This window comes from Lygodium microphyllum, chromosome 2 (assembly GCF_053477565.2).
Source record: "Lygodium microphyllum isolate KBCC chromosome 2, Lygodium_microphyllum_v1.1.10, whole genome shotgun sequence".
Classification (NCBI taxonomy): Eukaryota; Viridiplantae; Streptophyta; class Polypodiopsida; order Schizaeales; family Lygodiaceae; genus Lygodium; species Lygodium microphyllum.
Window position 1 is genome coordinate 140,853,091 of NC_141136.1, and position 22,250 is coordinate 140,875,340.

Consider the following 22,250-nt stretch of genomic DNA (forward strand, 5'->3'; position numbering starts at 1 on the left):
ATATGTATTCTTTAGAATATGTCTCGCTTCTATGTCTCCTTTTGAAAGGAATTGTGGGTGGTCACTCAACAGGAAAGTGTGGTTGTTGGAAAAGGGAAACAAAAAAGCAAGCAAACACCTAGTGTTGATCAAGAAAGGCTAAGTGGAGATCGATCCTTGTCACCAATTAACTTGGTTTCTCCAATCCCCAGAGGTTTGATATATTATAGTTGGTAGTCATCGCTTCTCATGTACTATAATGAAAATATGTTGCTAACCATAGCTTGTGACTATAATTCTGTAGGCCCTATGACTAAGATCATGGGAGAATAGACCATAATTCCACCAATGCAAGAGAGTAGTAGATGTATGCATGCTATTTTAAATTGAAAATTTACCATATTTTGGATATTCATCCTTATAGTGTAAAAGATTCTTGATGTTCCCTATTAAGACTTGTTTTGTCTTTTATTGGTACTGGAAATAACAAGTGATACCAATCGTATCCTTGGTATAGATAGAAGGATGGAGGAAGTTCTCCCAACTCTTGAATTGGAGATGATTACCTTCCATACTGTTGTATTAAGAGGTGAAATAGCGGTGGGGGAATGCATACGAGAGTGCTGAGAACACAAAGATTACACCCCACTCAAATGCAAAATCTAAAGTACCTAGTTAGTAAGGTTGAATTTGTCATAACTAGTTATGTGAGAGCTTTCAAGCCTTCTTTTTTTTTATAAATAAAATCATCAACAACAATGTTTTGACATATGTAGAAGAGGGAAGAATTCAAGAGTGTGAACCTACAATGCTAGAGGAGGTAGTACTTACACATACATGTAAAAAAACATGACTCGTGAATTTTATGTGTGGCAATATACATAAAGGGAACATATATAGCTAACTATCAACTTTATTTATAGAGGGCCTTAGTAGCATGTGGAAGCACCCTTGCAAGACATTGTCTCCCACAATTTCATGATGACAAAAGTAAAGTGGTTCACCGAAACAAAAAATACTATAAGAAGTTATCATCCAAGTGAGAGGTTCTCCCAATTGGTGGAGACATTGGAGATCACAAAATGGTTGAGGTTGATGAAGAAAACACAAATACTACATGTGACATAGTGGTGGTTTGCCTTCCTAGATAGTGTCATTCATGGATTGGGGGATTGAATTCCGTCTCGGAACTCCCACAGTAAGGTGAAGTCAATTGGCATCATGCATCTAGTCGATTGCTTGCTCAAAGACACGTGAATATTAATTTTCATTGCCACAACACCTCCACAGCACACTCCATGGTGGAGCTCATTGAGTAGGTCGTGCAGGATGGGCACCAACATGGAATTGAGTCAGGGTAGAGATGTTGGGCCTTATGCATGACACAAGTTGTTCATAGCAAGATGGTTACTTGTGATGTTGGAGGCAGAGAGGTAACTGGTATTAAGGTATAATATGGTCATACCACTTTCTTTAATAGTATCAAACTTGGTTGCTTCTTTTATGGACTGCAATAGCTAATATTAATATTTGTGTTTGAAATGCAGCTACACGTGATACATATTTTAGCATACATGCACAATAACGGAGCAATTATCCCTTTAGAATTCACAACAAATACTATAACTATGGATGAGTGGGTGTGAGATACAACATCATAGCCCCAATGAGAGGTTGGCATGAGATCCATTGTTGTTAAACTAATGGAGGGCTATTTTTTAAAATTTTAGTATATTCTTAATACCTTGGCATGAATATCGGATGTTGTAGGTGGCATGCAGCATTGTATGGCTCTTTGGAGGTCATGTTGCACACATAGATGGGAGAAGGGGACACTATCTTAGATTACAATGCAATGTATGGTGACCTCGCATCAATAGCATTGGATTCTCAAAGACAGCTAGTATGCTTGTATCACTTTACTGAAGATGGGAGATTTTTAAGAGCAAAGGTAACATATTTAGTTAAACCTCTATAGCATCAAATCCTAATAGAGCTCTCTTTTTCTTGTAGCAATACACATGCATGCTCACATCCCCTAATGTTCATCTATGGCTATCCCCAACAATTAAAAAGCTTATTATATTCAATATAAATGGGGTGCTTCTATATAGGCATTTGAGGCAAAAGGGGTCATTACCAATCAAGTTGTTGGAGGTAGGCACATATTGGGTAATTTTGTGGCCATGCATTGTCAACTTTTTATAGAGGGAATGCATGCGTCGTTTGACATTGCCATATGGAGCTCAATGAAGGAGGATAATTTGAATGAGACTATGGAAAATTGATCATAGATCTTTAGAAGCTTCACACATTCTCCTTATTTGAATTTGGAGTTATCATTTGCAAATAGCCGAGTACAAATTTGAGAGCCACTAAGAAGGGGAGACCATGGATATTACATTTTTTCAAGTTCCACTTAATCATCTTGAGAAATGGGCTATAACTATTGGAAACAATAAGGGAGCCAAATGAAAAACTTGCCTCACATGTCCATTAAGTTGGAAGGGGTAGGAGATGAAACCATTTAAACCCACATTAGTAGTTGCATTAGAGAAATGGGTCTTGATCATCATGTAGAATTGACTTCTAAAGCCTAGTTTGAAAATGACATCAATCAAAAGATCTCATCTAATTTTGTCAATTAGTCTTTTCTAAGACCATGTTCAATAGGACAAAACAGCCTTTCCTTTCAACAACATATTCTCCAAAATTCATCAAGCTTAAAATAGCATCATGTGTATAATGTAGAAACCCATATTGAGCGACATGCAATATTTTAGGCAATAAAATTTTTATTCTCAAGGCTAGAGTCTTGCAATGATTTTTCACAAAACATTCAACATAGTCAATGGTCTCCACAAACCTAGCTTGCTTATTTTAGTCATTTTAGGGAGTAATTTGATGATTCCTTCATCTGTAAAGGAAGGGAGAGTTGCCTATTTCATAGAAGCATTAGCAATTGCACACAAACCTTTGCCACAAATTGTTAAAAGCATGGATCTAGAGCATGGCAGGAGCTATGGTGGATGGAAGATTAAGGCTAGATTCATCTTGACATAGACAATGAGTAGACAACTGTTACACAAATGAATTAGGTTCCAAGGTGGAAGCTTGGACTCATAAACACAATCTTGTGTAATGGACTAACAATGACAATGACACTAACTGAAAGAGGAAAGAATCGTGATATATTGTATTACTGATTGTGAAAGTACAATGCTTTGTAGTAGTTGGGTTGTTCCACTCTCCTCACTGTGCATATGGGATTCAGGACATCTCTTCCTAGAGCATACCTCATTTGTCATTTCTCAACACAAATGTCCCACAAAGCTTCAGTAACTTTGTGCGGATGCCATCTATCAGCCAAGGAGACTTTCCCTTCTTCATTTCCTTGACCACCACAAAGCCTAAATTATCCATAGAGATGACCTTGCAAATAGAAGAGCAATATCTTTAGGTTGCCTATTCAACTAGGGCATGAAAATTATCAATTAGTTGTATTGATTTGGGTCACCGATAGGTGCTTCACCCACAATAACCAAAAGATATTTTGTAAAAATTACATGGTGTAGCCTACAAAATTAGAGCAAGGAATAGTGAGTATATAGAAAATAAGAGAAGAACAAAAACTTCTTTAATTCCAAATCAACTTATACAAAGATGGCTCTTTCCACTTGTACGCTTCCACTATGAAACTTAGAATTCAATCTAGACAGATGATAGGTGAAGAGCTTAAGGCTAGTTGGAAGAACTCTAAGTGGGTAAAAAATAGATGGTGATGGCTCTAGAGGGCTCTTCCTTTTAGAGCCCATGAAGGTGGTCAAGTTGGCCTAATCGACCTACCATAGTATGAATTTTTGCTACTTGATTAGCAATCTTTCTAGGAATATTCTTGTGCATCATACTCTAAAATCCATCTACCTTTTATTTTCACTCTCATGTAATTAATTCTACATCGTCCTTTGTTGTGATGTCCTCTTCAATTTCCCAAAGGAACCAAACAATAATATTTTCATTAGGACAAAAGGCAATAGCACAACCAAAGAACTTATTGAACACCTAAATGCCATTTGTGGTCTTCTTTTGCATGTAGCCTTATGTTTGTCATACTTATTTGTAGTTAAAGCAATACCCTCAATACATCCTTTGATTCAAATGATTTGGTCAGTTTGGGCCTAACTTGAGGAAATCTAATACCTCTTCCAATAAGTCATAAATTTCATGTCACTTAAAGAGGCAATATTGAATATAAATCACATCACACCATAATTCATCCACATGGGAAAAGTCATTTTTAAAAATGTACAAGCATCCTTGAAGCCATGGAGAGGCCCTAATCAATGCCATCTTTAGTGAAAAAAAGGCCTCAATGCCATACTTAGTGAAAAAGGTGCAAGCTACCCATGTTCCATTCCTCAATGCAAAAGCATGAAACATGTATGATGGGTGCCTCCACGATACTTAGAACCTAGGAAGATATTTATGGTGATTTAATCCAAAAATGAATTTAGATGAGATAAAGAATAAGAAGTTGAAATTATACTTCTCTATCCTTGTAAATATGATGTGGATCCCAAGAATGAGGTCCAAATGATCTCATGATATTACGAAAACTACAGGTAATTCAAACATTCCTTTGTGTTATAGATTGCTCTCTACATTTAGGAGATTTGTGCCTTGCGGCATCACCTCATGGCCATCCGTGTGTGTGTGTGTGTGTGTGTGTGTGTGTGTGTGTGTGTGTGTGTGTGTGTGTGTGTGTGTGTGTGTGTGTGTGTGTGTGTGTGTGTGTGTGTGTGTGTGTGTGTGTGTGTGTGTGTGTGTGTGTGTGTGTGTGTGTGTGTGTGTGTGTGTGTGTGTGTGTGTGTGTGTGTGTGTGTGTGACCTTAATTGGTCTTACTTCAAATAAGGCAAATGTGTTAATTACTTATCACAGAGGAAAAGGCTTCTAAAGCCGAGTTGGAAGACTAAAGTGTGTTAGAATATAAATTTTCAGATCATGATTGATTCTAAGAGAGCTCAATGTGTTAATTGAGGTACTACTCATCCCCAAGGTGCTATTGTCATGTTTTTAATTTATTACATATGGTTGGAAGATATCCTTTATATTGTAACTATTTAGTGAGATTTGGGTTCACTCATATGCAATTTAATACTTGCAACTAATGGAAAGGTAGTGGGAATGTCTATTCCTTTTTACATAAATTGTGTCCATTTCCATGTCCATGAAATCCAATGTACATGCTAAAGGTAAAAGGACTAGTCCACAAGCCCAGTGGAAGAAGGATAAATAGTGTCTAACTTAAGTGGAAAATCCTAACCTTAACCCTATGCATATATAGTGTAAAATTGAATAGAGAGCTTAATTTTTGCATGCCAACTTTGAGTCTCTACTCTTCTACCTTCTTGTCTATCTTCTTCTTGTTTCGCATTGCTTGAGAATGAGAGAAAGTGAGAGTGTGAGCTTGAGTGAGAAATTGGTGAGAGTGAAGCCATATTTACCACCTCTTGGTTCTCATCTATTTTTGCCCTCTTGCTTCCATAGCTCGAAGGATAATAATTGAGTGAGAAGTAGTGGGAGAGAGAATGTGTGTGTTTGAGGGACCATTAGGAGATCTTTTCCATTCTTTCCTCCTCCTTGTTGAAGTAAGGGGAGGGGGGGATTCTCGTTGGTGGGGCAGACCATCTTGGTTATGGTTGGGGTTCAAGCCTTCATATATGATTGATATGCAATCATATGGTTATGTGCTTTATGAGCTCAAATATATAGTGAGTTGTTGAAGCAAAAAGGAGGGGGGCATTTTTCCCTTTTTTATGCAAAAAGAACCCACAATCCAAGAGCTCCATGCTAGGCATGAGAGAGAGAGAGAGAGAGAGAGAGAGAGAGAGAGAGAGAGAGAGAGAGAGAGAGAGAGAGAGAGAGAGAGAGAGAGAGAGAGAGAGAGAGAGAGAGAGAGAGAGAGAGAGAGAGAGAGAGAGAGAGAGAGAGAGAGAGAGAGAGAGAGAGAGAGAATTCCCACAAAGGATGTGCTTTGTGGTTGCAAGATCTCCCATGGTAGATGTATCTTCTAGATTACATGTGATGAAACCCCTACTCATGTTTTCATCTCTTACCTAGTTGTTTGCTAGATAGATTTGGGCCGTCACGAGTATGGACCTCTCCGACATATCAAAGAATGTTGATCCAATCTTAGATTTTGTGCAAGATGCAATCCATGGTCACATTATAGTCCCATCATCATTGTATCTTTCATTTCATGAAGCAAACTAGTTTGGTAGACTTTAATATTTGATTTAGCCTCGAGCATCCATGGTCATGTAGGTCATGTGCAAGGATTTCTTTTATGGCAAATTCCTTCCATAGTTTCAATTGACTTGATACTATTTAGGTAAAGGCCAATGTCCTATGGCTAGATGGGCACCTTGGGTATAAGTACACACTACACAATCATATATAAGTGAACATAACAAAGAATAAGGGTACCATTCATTTCGCACCCATATAACTCTCGTGTTTTTCTCTCTCTCAACCTCTTGCACTTCATAGCTTCCACCTCATATCCCACTATTTTTCCCTCTTAGTTGTGTAGAAAAACTGCATTTATTATCCATGGGAGCTCATGCTTGGAGTGAGGAGTGTGAGGAGTGAAGCTTCATTGAAGGTGGAGGATTCGAGCTTCTTTTTTGACATTGATGGTTGCTACTCTGCACCTTGATAGAGGTATTATTCTCATCATGGGGATCTAAATCTAAGACAAGGAGATGCTTAAGCCATTGAAGCTTGATTTGGGGCTATAATAGCCCATTTTGGCATTGATTTGGATAGCCATGGTTTCTATACATCTAGACATTGCATATGTAATGGGAGTTGTTAGTAGGTATATGGAAAACCCTAGCAAGAATAATTGGGGGCAATTAAGAGTATCATAAGATACTTGAATGGTACCAAATCTATGTTCATATGCTTTAGAAGGAAGGATGCATTTATTCTTGGATTTGCAAATGTTGATTTTGTAGCGAGTATAGACTCTAGGAGGTCTACAAGTTTTGTCTTCACTTTCACAAGTGGTTTTGTCTCTTGGGTCTCTTGATTGTAGCCATTTGTGCTTTCATCCACCATTGAGGTAGAGTATGTTGCATCCATCAAGGTTTGCAAGGAAACTATATGGCTTACTTGTCTAGTGGGAGAGTTGGGTATTATGAGAGGTGACTACATTGCACTTTGATAGTCAAAGTGCTATTCAATTTGCATAGAACCCTGTATTTGATGCAAAGAAAAAATGCATTGATGTGAAATATCACATCATCAAAGAGGTGCTTGAGAACAAGCGCATTGAACTTGTTAAGATTCATATAGATGATAACCCTGTAGATCTTATCACAGAGAGTTTACCTTTTGAGCACTTTGCACACTATAGAGTGCTAATGGGCATTGGATAGTATCTTCACTTTCTTTCTATATTTCCATAATTAAAGGCACATTGGCCTTTTGAGTGGGAGGTTATTGGGGTAAAGACCAATGGCCTATAGTTAGGTGGGTATCAAAGCAAGAGTGAGTTTGGAGTGTGGAGCTTGAGAGTCAAGTTGAACAATGAGATCAATTTCAATTTGTCCAAAATTATGTATGAGGTACAAATCAAACATTGATCTATTTTATTAAGTCAAACATGTTACTAGATTGAGTGAGCTATTGAGGCTAAACTATGAAGCAATTTGGAGTGAAATCGGTCAAAACATCCTACCACACATTGGCTAAAAGAGCTTTTGTCAACTAATAGATTTATCATGAAATTAGAGGTGGAAATTGGAAATATAGGGGTAACTTGATAGTGAGAAGCACATGGGTAGTGTATGCAAACATGACTATATTTTTGAGGAAAATCTATATAGATAAGTATTAGAGCTTGGCTATTCTTTTTACATAAGCTTTGGATATCTACAATTGATTAGCAAGGGTAAAAGGATTTGTTGAAGTTGAACAACATTATTTGGGGACATAATGAGAGGAGTCAAAGATCAATGGTGATGCTAAAACTGCATTGCCTAAATAATGTAGTATCTATTTAAAGATTTGTAAGCTCCTTATATGGTTTCAAAAAAAAAAAAAAAACTTTATCAACTTTTCTACTTTCACACTTGACATGGTCCAGAGACTAGGGAAACTAGTTCACATACCTTTGCTCACAATGCATGGGTTTGAATTGGATATGCTCAAACTAGTTCATAGAGATCTTTTTTGTTTTCGTTGCAATACAACCACTTATTGTGCATAGCTGATTCTTGTACGGCTTGTGTGTTCACATTGGTAGTCATCTAATTGGTTATTTTGCAAGTAAGAAAATTTGCACATACATTTGCAGTGCTTGTAGATGGCTTTCACTCATGCAAACTGATCACCATTTTTGGACAAATTTAGTAAGTTTTGAGGAGTTTTTGGGCATCTTTTTTGTGGCAAAACTGCATGTTTTGGAGGTATTCTAGGCTTGTATTTTTTGGCAACGTTTGAGCATGCATTTTGGACCTTTGAGCATTGGTTTGGATTATGCATTCATTGATATTGATGGGTTTTGGACATACTATTTTGGCTATGTATCGGGCTCAATTTTTGGCATAAATTTGGATGCTTTGTGATGCATATGAACTAGATGTTTTGATGGATTTATGATTTTTTGATTAAACATAAATATGTGTATTTTGATACTCATTGCCTTTGCATTTGAGGCATCATCTATTTGTTTTTTATTACTAATTTGGGCAAAAATCATGTTTCAAACAATATAGGCTATATATTAATGGGAGAAAGCTGACTAATGATCATCATGTTGTATGGTCTTACACGATGGAGAACTTTTTGATGGGTAAAGGTGTATGAGACCTTATTATAGATGAAGAGGTATGTCCAAAGGTGGTAAAGGTTAATCTAATGAAGAATACACAAAAGCATACAAGTTTTAGATGTATCTCACATTTGATCCCTCACATTTAGAAAGCTAGCACATGCAAAGGATCTTGGGATAATAGAGAAGATGTATGATACATGCATTGAAACAAGGAAGATACAAAATTAGTAGTATTTGCATGGTGCTTGGGGAGGAAATAGAAGTATCAATGATTATGTGGTTGAGACTAAATAGCAAAGAACTTGACATCCATTAATGAACATGTTATTGTTGACAATGATGATAATCTTATATTAGTAGCCCTGAATGTTTTTGGATGGCGATAAAAGTCTTGGATACTTCTATTTCAATTTAAGAAAGTTCTATGATTGCCTTTGAAAATATAATATCCTTATCATTTATAAAGGAGATAAAGCTTGGTCTAAATACTTGCAGATGTAGACAATCTATTGGCACAACGTTCTATCACTAGTGTGGACCTCTCGTGTGGACCACTAGAGGTAGAGATTCACATACTTATGGTAGAAGAGATTCATATGATCATGATCATGGTGTTGCAAGCCATGGATATCGTATACTTAAAGGGGGGCTGATTTGGATGAGATATGTAAGTTCACTAGTATCTTGTTGTTGTCCGAGCATGTTTATTTCAATGTTATTGAGACAGAAGGTGGTGCTTATGATTTATGACAAAAGATATGTGAGCTTAACAAGCAAAGACTTGCATCTCAGTTGTATTGGTTAAAGAAGCTTGTGGATCTTCATAGAAGGAGGATACTCCTATGTCCACATTTGAATGAGATGCACTGTATTATCAATCAGCTTATCTCATAGGGTATTAAGTTTGAGGATAACACAAAGTCTCTATTTTTTCTTGTTACACTATCTAAGTATTGGGGTACATTCCACATTGCTATGAGTGCAAATCCCCCTGAAGATAGGTTTAAATGCTCCAATGTAGAGGTAGCTTTCCTTATAGAAGAAGTGAACAGAAAATACATCAATGTAGCCCGTACTTCTCATGCACTTACAGTTAGCTGCATACATGATTAGAAAGGTAATAATTGTGGTATTGAACAATAGGGCCAATCTATGTCAAAAGTCACTTGATGCTACCCAATTGCTTGATTTTCAGTCTCTTTACTCTAAGTGTTAGCTTCTTGACTTGGGGGTTTCATTCCATGTCACCCCATCGCAATGTTACATGTTCAGTTAGACTAGGCAATGTCATGTATGTGACGTTGTTGACATAAGTGATGTGAGACTACAGCTTGGTATTGGTGCTCCATTTGTGTTGCATGATGTACATTATATCCTAGCTTTGACTCAAAGCCTTATCTGAGTTGGATAGTTGGATGATGATATGCATTATGTATATTTTGGTGTTTTGCTTGGAAGATTACATGTGCAACCTCATTTTTGCTAGAGGTGCCAATGTTGTTGGCATGTATCCCTTGCTTGTCTTTCGATTTGTTGATCATGTTTTGGCCATAATTGATCTTCCACATGTATCGCTTAGGCATTGATATCTTGGGCATATGTCCCTTAAAGGAACAAAAATCCTCACTCATTTGCACTATTTGCCATCTCTTAAGTAATGTTTTGACTCATGTGATTATTGATTCTATAGTAGGTAGACTCATAACTTGCATAAAAATTCTAGTTCTATGCACATGGATGAGCTATTGGCCCTTGCATTCAAATGTTTGCGGTCCCATGCCTTGTGAGTCTTATCAGGTGGTCCAAAGTATTTTGTTATGTTTATTGATGATTCTTTGCATAAGATATGGGTCTGTCCTATTAAGCAAAAGTTAAAGGTGTTACACATTTTTCAATGCTTTCTTACTATGGTTGAGAACCAGTCTAGGCATAGGCTGAAATGCCTCAATTTGACAAGGGGGATAAATATGTTTCTAAGGCATTTGAGCAGTTTTGTGATAAGAGGGGTATCAAGCATCAGTTGACTGCCCCTTACACCCCACCCTAGAATGGTGTGCATAGTGCATGAATATAACTATCTAGGAAAGAGAGTGCAATATGCTTAGTCCGGCAAGCTTACCACAATGCTTTTGGGCTAAGGTAGTTACTACTACAATTCATCTAATTAATAGATCTCCACATGTACTGATCTTGGTGGTAGAGTTGTAGAGAAGGTATGGTTTGGTGAACCTCCATCATACGCACACTTGCAAGTCTTTGGATGTGAGGCTTTTTGCCATATTCCCAAAGATAAACACAACAAGTTGGATTCAAAGGCTATCAAACGCATCTTTCTTGGATGTGGTGATGTAGGCTAGATGGGCTATTGCCTTTAGGATCTACAAGCTTGGAAGATTATCCATAGCCATGTTGGTGAGTTCCATGAGAGATAAAGATGCATATGAGATCAAAGTAGGTAGTTGAGGTACACAATGTGGTCTTTCAAGAGAAGCCTCCTATTCTAGTATAGTCAGCCCCAGTTAGAGAGCCTATAACAATGTTGTTGATGATGTAGTGGCCCAAGATCCACCTACTATGCACGATCATGATGCCCAATAGAGAGGACATGCAACACATACCCCATGGCAAGCTTTGAGATGCTCTTCTAGAGCCTCACATGCTCTTGATCATTTTGAGCCCTCTTATGCATTATGTCATGGTGACAGATTCCAATGAGCCCTTCACTTATGAGGAAGTAATGCATATAAGTGATAGTCACTCTTGTGAGAGGGCCATGCAGTGTGACTTACTCTAGAATAATCATACATGGGATTTGGTTTCCTTGCCAAATGGTAAACATGCATTGACATGCAAGTGAGAGTATAATTTGAAGAGCACCCCTAGTCACCCTAAGCCAACATTCAATGCATGTTTGGTTGCTAAGGGTTTTAAATAGAAAAAGGGAGTGCTCTCTCTTGCTTGAACTTCCATGGCTATTACTTCTCTCTTGCTTTCCATTGTGCTTCCAATCTTGCTCCTCCTTTCAAAGAGTCCCATGTTACAGATGTTAAGCAATAATGGAAGAGCAATGAATATGAATGATTAGGAAAAATATGATAGTTATGTTGATGCATATAAAGGAAATGACAAATTGATGGATGTTGGTACATATTCAACTTAGAAATCTAATGTTACAAATGTTGAGGCCTTGTAAGGACCAAATGATTGAGTAGAAACTAATAGTAGCATCAATATATGGTTAAAAATTTTGAAGGATGAATAGAGAATAGGTCTTAAAATCGCTAGTAGTAAGAATCCTATGATACAAAGTTTAGTAAATGTAAGATCCGTAGTATAAGGCAAAAGACAATGGTTATGTTGATGCATAACAGAAAAGACATCAATGTAGCTCATACTTATCATGCACTTACAGTTAGATGCATACATAATTGGAAAGGTAATAATTGTGGTATTTACCAACAGGGTGAAGTCTAAGTCTTGTGGGTGATCACAAAGTCACTTCATGCTACCCACTTGCTTGATGTTCAGTTTCCTTGCTCTTAGTGTTAGCTTCTTGACTTGGGGGTTTCCTTCCATGTCACCCCATCACACTATTACATGTTCAGTTAGACTAGGTGATGATCATGTATGTGACATTGTTGACATAAGTGATGTGAGACTAGAGTTTGGTATTAGTGCTCCATTTGTGTTGCATGATGTACATTATGTCCTAGCTTTGACTCAAAGCCTTATCTCAGTTGGATAGTTGGATGATGATATGCATTATGTATATTTTGGTGTTTTTCCTAGAAGATTACATGTGCAACCTCATTTTTGCTAGAGGTGCCAAGGTTGTTAGCCTATATCCGTTGCTTGTCTTTCAATTTGTTGATCATGTTTTGGCCATATTTGATCTTCCACATGTATCTCTTAGCCATTGCTATCTTGGGCATATGTCCCTTAAAGGAGTGAAATTCCTTACTCATTTGCAATATTTACTATCTCTTAACTAATGTTTTGACTCACGTGATCATTGATTATATAGCAAGCAGACTCATAACTTGCATAAAAAGTCTAGTTCTATGCACATGGATGAGCTATTGGCCCTTGCATTTAAATATTTGCGGTCCCATGCCTTGTGAGTCTCATTAGGTGGTGCAAAGTATTTTGTTATGTTTATTGATGATTCTTTGCATAAGATATGGGTCTATCCTATTAAGCAAAAGTTAAAGGTGTTACACATTTTTCAATGCTTTCTTATTATGGTTGAGAACCAGTCTAGGCATAGATTGAAATGCCTCAATTTGACAAGGGGGATGAATATGTTTCTAAGGCATTTGAGCAGTTTTGTGATGAGAGGGGTATCAAGCATCGGTTGACTGCCTCTTACACCCCACCCTAGAATGGTGTGCATAGTGCATGAATATAACTATTCATGAAAGAGTGTGCAATATGCTTAGTCCGGCAAGCTTACCACAATGCTTTTGGGCTAAGGTAGTTACTACTACAATTCATCTAATTAATAGATCTCCACATGTACTGATCTTGGTGGTAGAGTTGTAGAGAAGGTATGGTTTGGTGAACCTCCATCATACGCACACTTGAGAGTCTTTGGATGTGAGGCTTTTTGCCATATTCCCAAAGATAAACACAAGAAGTTGGATTCAAAGTCTATCAAATGCATCTTTCTTGGATGCGGTGATGTAGGTCACATGGGCTATTAATAGCCTTTAGGATCTACAAGCTTGGAAGATTATCCATAGCCATGTCGGTGTGTTCCATGAGAGGTCAAGATGCATATGAGACCAAAGCAAGTAGTTGAGGTACACAATGTGGTCTTTTGGGAGAAACCTTGTTAACCCTCAGAAGAACAAAGCAGAAAATCCAAAAAATATAAAGCAGAAGACAAGGCCAAGGCAAAAGTAAAACAGAAGACAAAGGTGTATCAAGAAAAATATGGAAACACAACAACTGCAGAAGAGTCCTAAATCAAGGAGAGAGGTGGACAAGAAAAAGCACAAGTCAAAACTTTTGTAAAAGAGCGCAAGGCATACCATGATTTATTTTGTAAAAGAGTGTTGTAGGTTCTCACCCGTGTAAATTGTAAAGGTAGATGGGCAGTAGGAAGGAGGCTATGAAGATAGAATGACAATGGGAAAAAGGGCCAGTCATGTAAAAAAAAAGGGGATGACTGCCCAAAAGGGATTTAGGGTTTTGTATATAAAGTGAAAAAGTGAATGAGAAGCTCATTCTTGTGTGTGACCAAAACTTCTTCTTCTTCTTCTTCTTGCTTGCTTGAGCTTGTGCTTGAGAAAGGGAGTGTGAGAGTGTGAGGGAGAGAGTGTGAAGGGTGAGGGACCATGGTGAGATGGAGAAGCTCTCTATCTTCTCCTCTCTTATTCTCTTCTCTTCTATTCTCTTGTCTTGCTCACAACAATGGATCTTGGAGAATGGCGCTTGAGAATTGAGCTCGCTTTAAGCTCGCACTTGGATCGTGGAGCTATCCAAGTGCTCAAGAGAGGAGGCAACACAAAGCTCATAGGCCAAACCTTGACTTGGGATGAGCAACAATATGCTTGCTCCCTCTATGTAGCTATTGTTGCTGAGGAAGTCATAAAGGACATCCCAAAGGCCACAACTAGAGAATTGCGCTTGATACCCTCAGTCTATACTACTCAATGTGTGACAAATAAGGAAAAGCTCGAAGCGATCAAACAAAAAGGGAAAGGACAAGGTGACTTTGTGCAGAAATGATACTCCCAATCAATGTTTGGCAGCCAAAATTGGCCATCGACTAATGACATGGCAATCGCTGAGCAAAGGAAAGCCCTTTGGACATCAATACATGATCTCACGTATGTTGCCCCACCAACCACATTACGAGTGTTGGCAATGGTCCATGAGGTCTAGCTTTCTTCCCCATTGTCCAAAAACATCCCTTGTACGATAAACTACTTCTAGAAGAAGATCTACATGTGGCTAGCATGCTAGGAGTAGGGAGTATGGTACTTGATGTTAGTGCATATGCCTTTTGTCTCACTCAAGACAGTGCAATCCTAGATCTCTATGCTTCCCATCAATACAACCCTAACTTCTTTAGCTGGTTCCGTCCAAGCCTACATGACAAGAACCCTAAACCGTCTCTTGATTCTACACTAGAGTCACCCAAACCTCCATAGCAAGAGAAAAAAACCTCTAAACACAACACCCGCTTTGATAAGAAGCAATGGAGGCATGTTTCAATGGGTAAGGACAAGAGCCTAGAGCAAACACCCCCTGACCAGGAGCAACTGCTAATGCAATTAGATGAGGGGCTAAACGAGAGAGAATTGGCTAAACAGCTAGACTCTCCGCAAAGAGAGGTAGTTGTACCCTCACAAAGAGCTAGACTCTCCACAAAGAGAGGTAGTTTTACCCTCACAACGTAGCGAGGCTGTTCATCAACAGGCTGCAGTTATATCCCATTGAGACACATTAGAGAAAGAGAATGTTGAGGCCCAACCACGCACATCAACGCGACTGACCTAGTTCAGGGTCTTAAATCTTTAAAGGACACACCTTAATTGCCTAAGAAAAAGAGGAGAAAACAACGAAAACAATGAGAGTTGCAAGTGGTTATAGACACAAAGAAGATTGAGACTAAAAGCATTGAAGAGTTGAGGAATAAAGCATCAAGTCCATCCACCAATGAACCCATTGCCATCTCTCCTAATGGCGGTGAAACCTCAGACACATCCGTGTGTTCTGATAAGTTAAAGCAACCATTGCCATCAACGATTGCTTGCAACACTCAATCCATCAACAACAGAACTTACATTGACCAATCAAGAGTGGATACAACACTACCACAATAGGTTGACAAAACTATACTAGTCACATCTGAGGAAAACCATGACACAATAGCAACAAAGCCTCAGGAGAAACACGGATATCCTGAGGACACGAGCAATCCTAGTAGTGACCAATCTTGCTCATCTAGGCATGAGCCCCCAGCTATGCTAAAGCCTAGGTAAACTCTCAGAACCTTGCATTATGAGATAGCAACTGAGCAAGCCGTCATAGAACACAGAAGTGTCACAGAGTGCTTGACCGAGTTGGAGGCTAAACTCAAATTATTCGCACATGCTTATGTCCTTGCGGACATGGGCACATTCCCTAGGGAGAAGCTTGAGGAATATTTGTCATATCCGATATTCTGGGAAGAGCAAGAATATCTTAATGAACACTATGACAAGCTCCTATACGAACCCATGCAACTCATCTCTAACGAGGAAGTCGATGAACTACGCTTAATTGTGACATTCAACGAAGTACTTTGCCAACCAAACCTCATTGAGATAGAGCAATTAAAGCAATAATCAGAGGGTCGAAGTCAATTTGAAAAAAGTTGGTTTGAAAACCATACTACAATGGCCGAACTTGGAGCCTAGATTATGACAGTCTCAGAGGAGAGATTTGCCAAATGGTGGTCTCAAAGAGACCCAACCTATGTGGTGCCAAATTCCTTTCTAGTAGTGGATGTCGTTCAAGGTATGGGCTTAGCTGGGACTAGCCAAGACAACTATCCGATTGATAAAATTCTCACTGAGAGGAGGAGCTACATGTTGCCAGTAGACTCGGACAAGGTACCATGCTACTCGATGTTGCAAAATATATGTTGTTATTGAGTAGGTTGCTACGAGTACTAGATGCCTGTGCCACATTCCAGTACAATCTTGAGTTCTACAATTGGTTTTTATCCTCATGAAGTGACATGGATTTATAAACGTGTATATAAATAAACAATGTGTTTTGTGACTATGTATAGATAATACAAAAAAAAACAAAGCCAGCACACACACAAGCAATGATAATCAAGCACACGTGATATGCATCGAAGTCAACACCATGGGATTCGGATAAGTGATCTCTCTTTGAGCTACACCTATTCATTATGGTTGAAGCATAGGACTTGCATGTACTCTCACGAGTTTCCAAGTGAATGTAGGATGACACAGGTCTTTATACAAAATTGTTCAATGTCAGACCACCAACCCCACAAAGAACCATTATGGAGAAAGTGACAGAAATACCAAGAACAAAGAGCCATGACAGAATCCCCATGGGAAGAGAAAATCACCCATGTAGAAAGCACACATTGCAGTTGAGCATGGCCCACAACATAGTCATCGGCTACTCTCTCTTTCTTGGCCAAACTATACATTGGGGTAGAAGCCATGCGCTCAATAATGACAAACATTTCTTCATCAACCATGATTCAATTTGCCAAATGCTCTGTTCCTTGTCCATGCACAACTCACTCCGGTTGCTACCTCAACTGTACAGATGTCTCACATGTTACAAAGAGGTTTGCAAAACCTCAAGTGTATCTCTCCATCTCAACAATTGTTTCTCTAGCATCGAGGCTAGTGACACAATCATCTTTGTAATATCCATTTTTCACAACCTTTGGATCTCGACATTTCTGAATCCAAATGAAAGTTGGGAGAGGGCTATGCAGTCTAAACTTGACTCATTGCATAAGAATCGGACTTGGGATTCGGTTTCCTTGCCTCAGGGTAAGAAGGATTTGCCATGCAAGTGGATGTACAAGTTGAAAAGTACCCCTGGACATCCCAAGCCGGCATACACCACCCTACGCTTAGTCTTGGCCTTGGTTGCATAGCTTGACTTGGATTTGTACCAGATGGATGTCAAGACGACGTTTCTACATGGGGACTTGCATAATGAGATTTACATGGAGCAGCCTAAGGACTTTGCAAACCCTGGTAGGGAACACCTAGTGTGCAAGCTAAAGAAGAGTCTATATGTCTTGAAGCAAGCACCTAAGGAATGGTACCATAAGTTTGATGCATTCATGCAGTCACAGGGCTATAGCCGCAGTGCTATGGATCCCTGCTTGTACACAAAGAAAGCCCGTGACGGTTCTTTACTGATTTTGATACTCTATGTGGATGACATGCTTTTAGCAGGGACAGCTCATGAGGAGCTAGATGCTCTTAAGGCTCAGGTCAAGAAGAGCTCTGAGATGAAAGATTTGGGACATGCGTCTCATATACTTGGTATGGGCATTACACGGGATAGATATCAGGGACTACTCTTTCTATCACAGAGGGAGTACATTCATAAAGTCCTTGAGCACTTCCGCATGCAGGATGTTAAGCCTATTGGCTGTCCATTACCTTCTCATGTGAAGGTTTCATAGGCCGATTGTTCGTAGATAGATGAGTAGAGTGCCGAGATGGCCAAGATTCCCTATGCATCAGCCATGGGCAGTCTTATGTATGCCATGATAGCCACCCGTCCAGATATTGCGTTTGCAGTTGGGATTTGAAGGGTATCATGAGGTACGTGAAGGGCACAACATGTATGTGTCTTTGTTATGGTAGCCAGGATATAGGAGTCGTGGGGTACACTCTTGATTATGCAGGACATGCAGATAGTAGGAAGTCCACTTCTGGCTATGTGTTCACTTATGGTGGAGGGGCTATCTCTTGGATGTCATGGGCACAGAAGTGTACGGCCCTTTTGGGCCTGCCCGTGTGAGATAGTGCAATAAGGCTCTCATATATCATTCTTGATAGCACCTACATTGTGTGTGCTCTTCTCTCTCGCATCTTCCTCTTCTCCTTCTCCACTGCCATTGCCTCCCCTTCAACTAGTATGAGATCTTCCCGAACTTTCCCACATGAGGTATGAGATCTTCACTTCAGCCATTTTCATGAACAACAGTGTTTTGAAGAGGGCAGCCATTGTTGAGCTTGCTCGTGAAGCTTGAAGTGTCCCCTCCACCTTTGGCTTGATTAGTGGTCTTCCTTGGCCTCTTAGGAACCCCCCCTACCACATTCGTAGCAGCCCCCTAGCCCCATATCTATAGCTAGTGCAATCATACCATGTTGACAGTTTTTTTTCCAGCATGACAGATATCTATAGTAGCTCCTTACCCACGTGGCACTTGTTTATGGTCTATTGAGACCCCCTAGCAGTTGAAATTGAGCTTGGGCACTTACACATGATTTGGGGCTTTGATCTTGAGCTCCTCTTGGCTATATAAACAGTAATAGCCCTGATTTCATCCTGTCCCAGACATTTACAGCATAGCCCCTAGCTCATTTTCTTTATCTAGCACTTGGTTATGGCTTGTTGAAGCCTCATGACACTTGGCTTTGGGTTTGGGCACTGATATTTATGGTTGGCATTGAGCTTGGAGCTGATTTAGCTCAGCCATGGACTATTTGAACAGTCCCATGATTGTCATAAATAGGGCAACACACTGCCATTGATCTTTATAGGTACATGTGATGGTCATTTGATGCTCGATTATCCCCGGATGATGCCTATATGTGAGGGAATGTATGCCTATGATGTGAGATGCTTTTGGGGCTGAATTTTCTCAACCATTGACTATTGTACATAGTCCACAGGCAGCCCAAAACAGGGCAACCCCTTATCATTACATTTTATGCTTATGCTACATGGTCATTTGATGCCCAATTATGCCCGGTTGGTGCCTATACATATGGGAAAGTATGCCTATGGTTTTGAGCTTGGATTGAGCCACTATATTGCTCAGTTTTGGACATTTATTTATTACTGGAAACTTTAGGTTTAAAGCTATTTATGTTACAGTTGGGTTATGCCTATTGGTCTCATAGGGCGCTCTTGGCTATTTGGGGTTATGTACTAATGTATTTGGATGATGCCACATGGTTCTTTTTGCTCTTGGAATGCTTTTGAGCAAAAAGTAGAGCTTAATTTTATGCTTCACTATCATTTTTTATTTGCAACTGGCATTCCACTTGTGATTGCTTATGCCTAGGCTACCCATGTGGGTTTATGTCTAATGTGGATACTTTTGGGTTCGGTTGCAATATGGAAAATGTTTGGGCTTGACAAGACTTGAATTTGAGAACTTTTGTGGAGCATTTAGACATTGATTTGGCTTTTTCCATTACGACCTTGGATGCTACTTGGCCTTATGCTCCGATGTTATGGATCCCTGGATGTTTGGTTGATGCAGACATGTATTGAGTAGAGTTGCTTCATTGTCTTGGAAGAGTTTTATTGAGCTTTGTATGCTCATTAGTGCTTGGATTTATTGTGAGTTATTTGGTCGATTAGCAGAATTTACAGTGCTTGGTTGTAATTATGGTTTTCTTGCTCCTATGTTGTCTAGCTTCTATACTAGTTGGAGGCTATTGTTGCCCGTCCATGTTAGATAGTAGATGCTATGTATGCTTACCCGTCTATGCACATGGTCTACTGTTGTATACCTTATAGAGCCACTTATTTGGATGTTTTTGTATAGATGTTTGGGCTTCTCCTGGAGCTTGACTCTTGCAGGATGCTTTACCACTTGTCCGGTCTTTACTTGACTTGGATGTTCCTAGGTGGCATGATGTATTGCAGAGCCATGCGTATGTATATGCTTATGGGTTGATTTCATGGTTGAATACCGTATGCTCTTATGATAGATGTCTTATGCTTTACCGTACTATGGTTGATTATGTCTCGTAGTTGGCTACGACTCTTCTTCATGTGGGAGCTTTTGCATGCTTGGTTGATGCCTTTATGTCCTCCCGTTCGTTGAGGTTTCATGAGCCTTTGCAGCATGCTTCTACCACTGATGTACTTGTAGATGATTGTCTTTATGAGTAGGTTTCCTCGATTGGGACAACTCTCAACTCCTTGAGCTCTGTGGATGCCATGGATAGCCTTATTCATGATGACTTGGATTCCTCGTCGTCTTCTACAAGTTCTTTAGTTACAGATGTTGTATGCTTCCATTGTGCAAAGCTTGGGCATGTTAAAAGAAAATGCTTTAGATAGATTAGAGAGCAGTAGGGACAAAGACAGACTCGATATAATAGAGAGTCAGTGATGCAACACGTGTTCCCACTCTTTCTAGTGGTGAGGTACATGCAGTTACCCATGATGATGTAGTTGAGCATGTCCTCCTGCCATCTGGTTTCCCTAAAGCTTGCTTGCTCAATGATCATGCCTATGTCTTTGATTGGCTGTTGGATTCTTCAGCCTCTTGTCATGTTACCCCTTGTAGAGCATGGTTCTCTTCTTATAGGGAGGTTGACAAATGCATTGATTTGGGCCTTGAGTAGACTTATGCTATTGTTGGTACAGGAGGGGACATACATCTAGTTTTGCCTAATGGGACTTCTCTTGTCCTCCATGATGTATTACATGTTCCTATGCTTAGTAAGAGCTTGATGTCTATTTGTCAGTTGCATGATGCAGGTTACTTTATTTCTCTTTAGGATAGGTTATGGAAGATCTGCCAGGGTTGCTTGGTTTTGGTCAGAGGTTCTAGAGTTGGTTCTCATTACCCAGTGCATGTTTCTCAAGTGGGGGATTCTATGGTTGTAGTTATCCAGATACCACATGCACTGTTATGGCATTATTGCCTAGGCCATATGCACCATAGAGAGATGGAGATCTTGTCTCGTTCAGTCTCCTTGCTGCCTCCTTTGTCACATGCAGATCTTGATGCTTGCCCTGATTGTACTTATGGTCCTTACAGAGCCCCTTTGGCTCATGGTGGCGATTGTGAGAGGCATGATTCTCTAGATTTTGTCCATTGTGCAATGTATGGACCTATGCCTTCCCAGTCACTTGGTGGAGCGTCGTACTTTATGACCTTAGTGGATCATGCTACCCACTATGTTTGGGCTTTTCCCTTGGTACAGATTGAGGATGCTGCAGTTATGCTTGACAGGTTTATGGATTCTGCTGGTTGCACGCCTAGGTGCTTGCAGATGGATTATGAAAGTCATGCTATCTCTCCCAACTTTCAATCCTATTGTCAGCAGTCTGGCATTGATTTCCTATGCCCATGGTATTACGGGATTGCTCATGGCATGTGCCTAACTCTACAGGCAAATGCCACTTTATGCTTACCACAGCTGGGTTATCTTATAGCTTTTGGGCTGAGGCCCTTATGACAACAGTCTACTTGCTTAATAGGACATCATGTGTATTACACCGCACGAGGCATGGAGTGGCATGAGACCCTCCTATGATTACTTGAGGATGTTTGGCTGCCATGCATTTGTATGCATGCCAGATATGCCTATGTCACGTAGATGTATCCTCCTTGGTTATGGAGATAGTGACTTTTAGGCTTACAAGTTATGGGATTTGGATGCCCAATAGGTTATATGCAGCCATCATGCTGCCTTTTATGAGACAGACATCTCTCAAGCCTCTTGATGCGTGTTTAGTGCGCTTTATGGTTGATGCTACAACCGTATGCCAATCTTCCACTTTGCTGAGGCCACATACTATCTTCAGACCCCCGTGGCCCTTCTTCTATGATTGACTTTGAAGAGTCTATGTGCTCTCAACTGTCTCCTATGTGCCATGTTGATGTTGTTCGCTACTTTGATGCTTATGCATTATGGCCTTGCACTCATGAGTTGTGCTTGCTTCATGAGA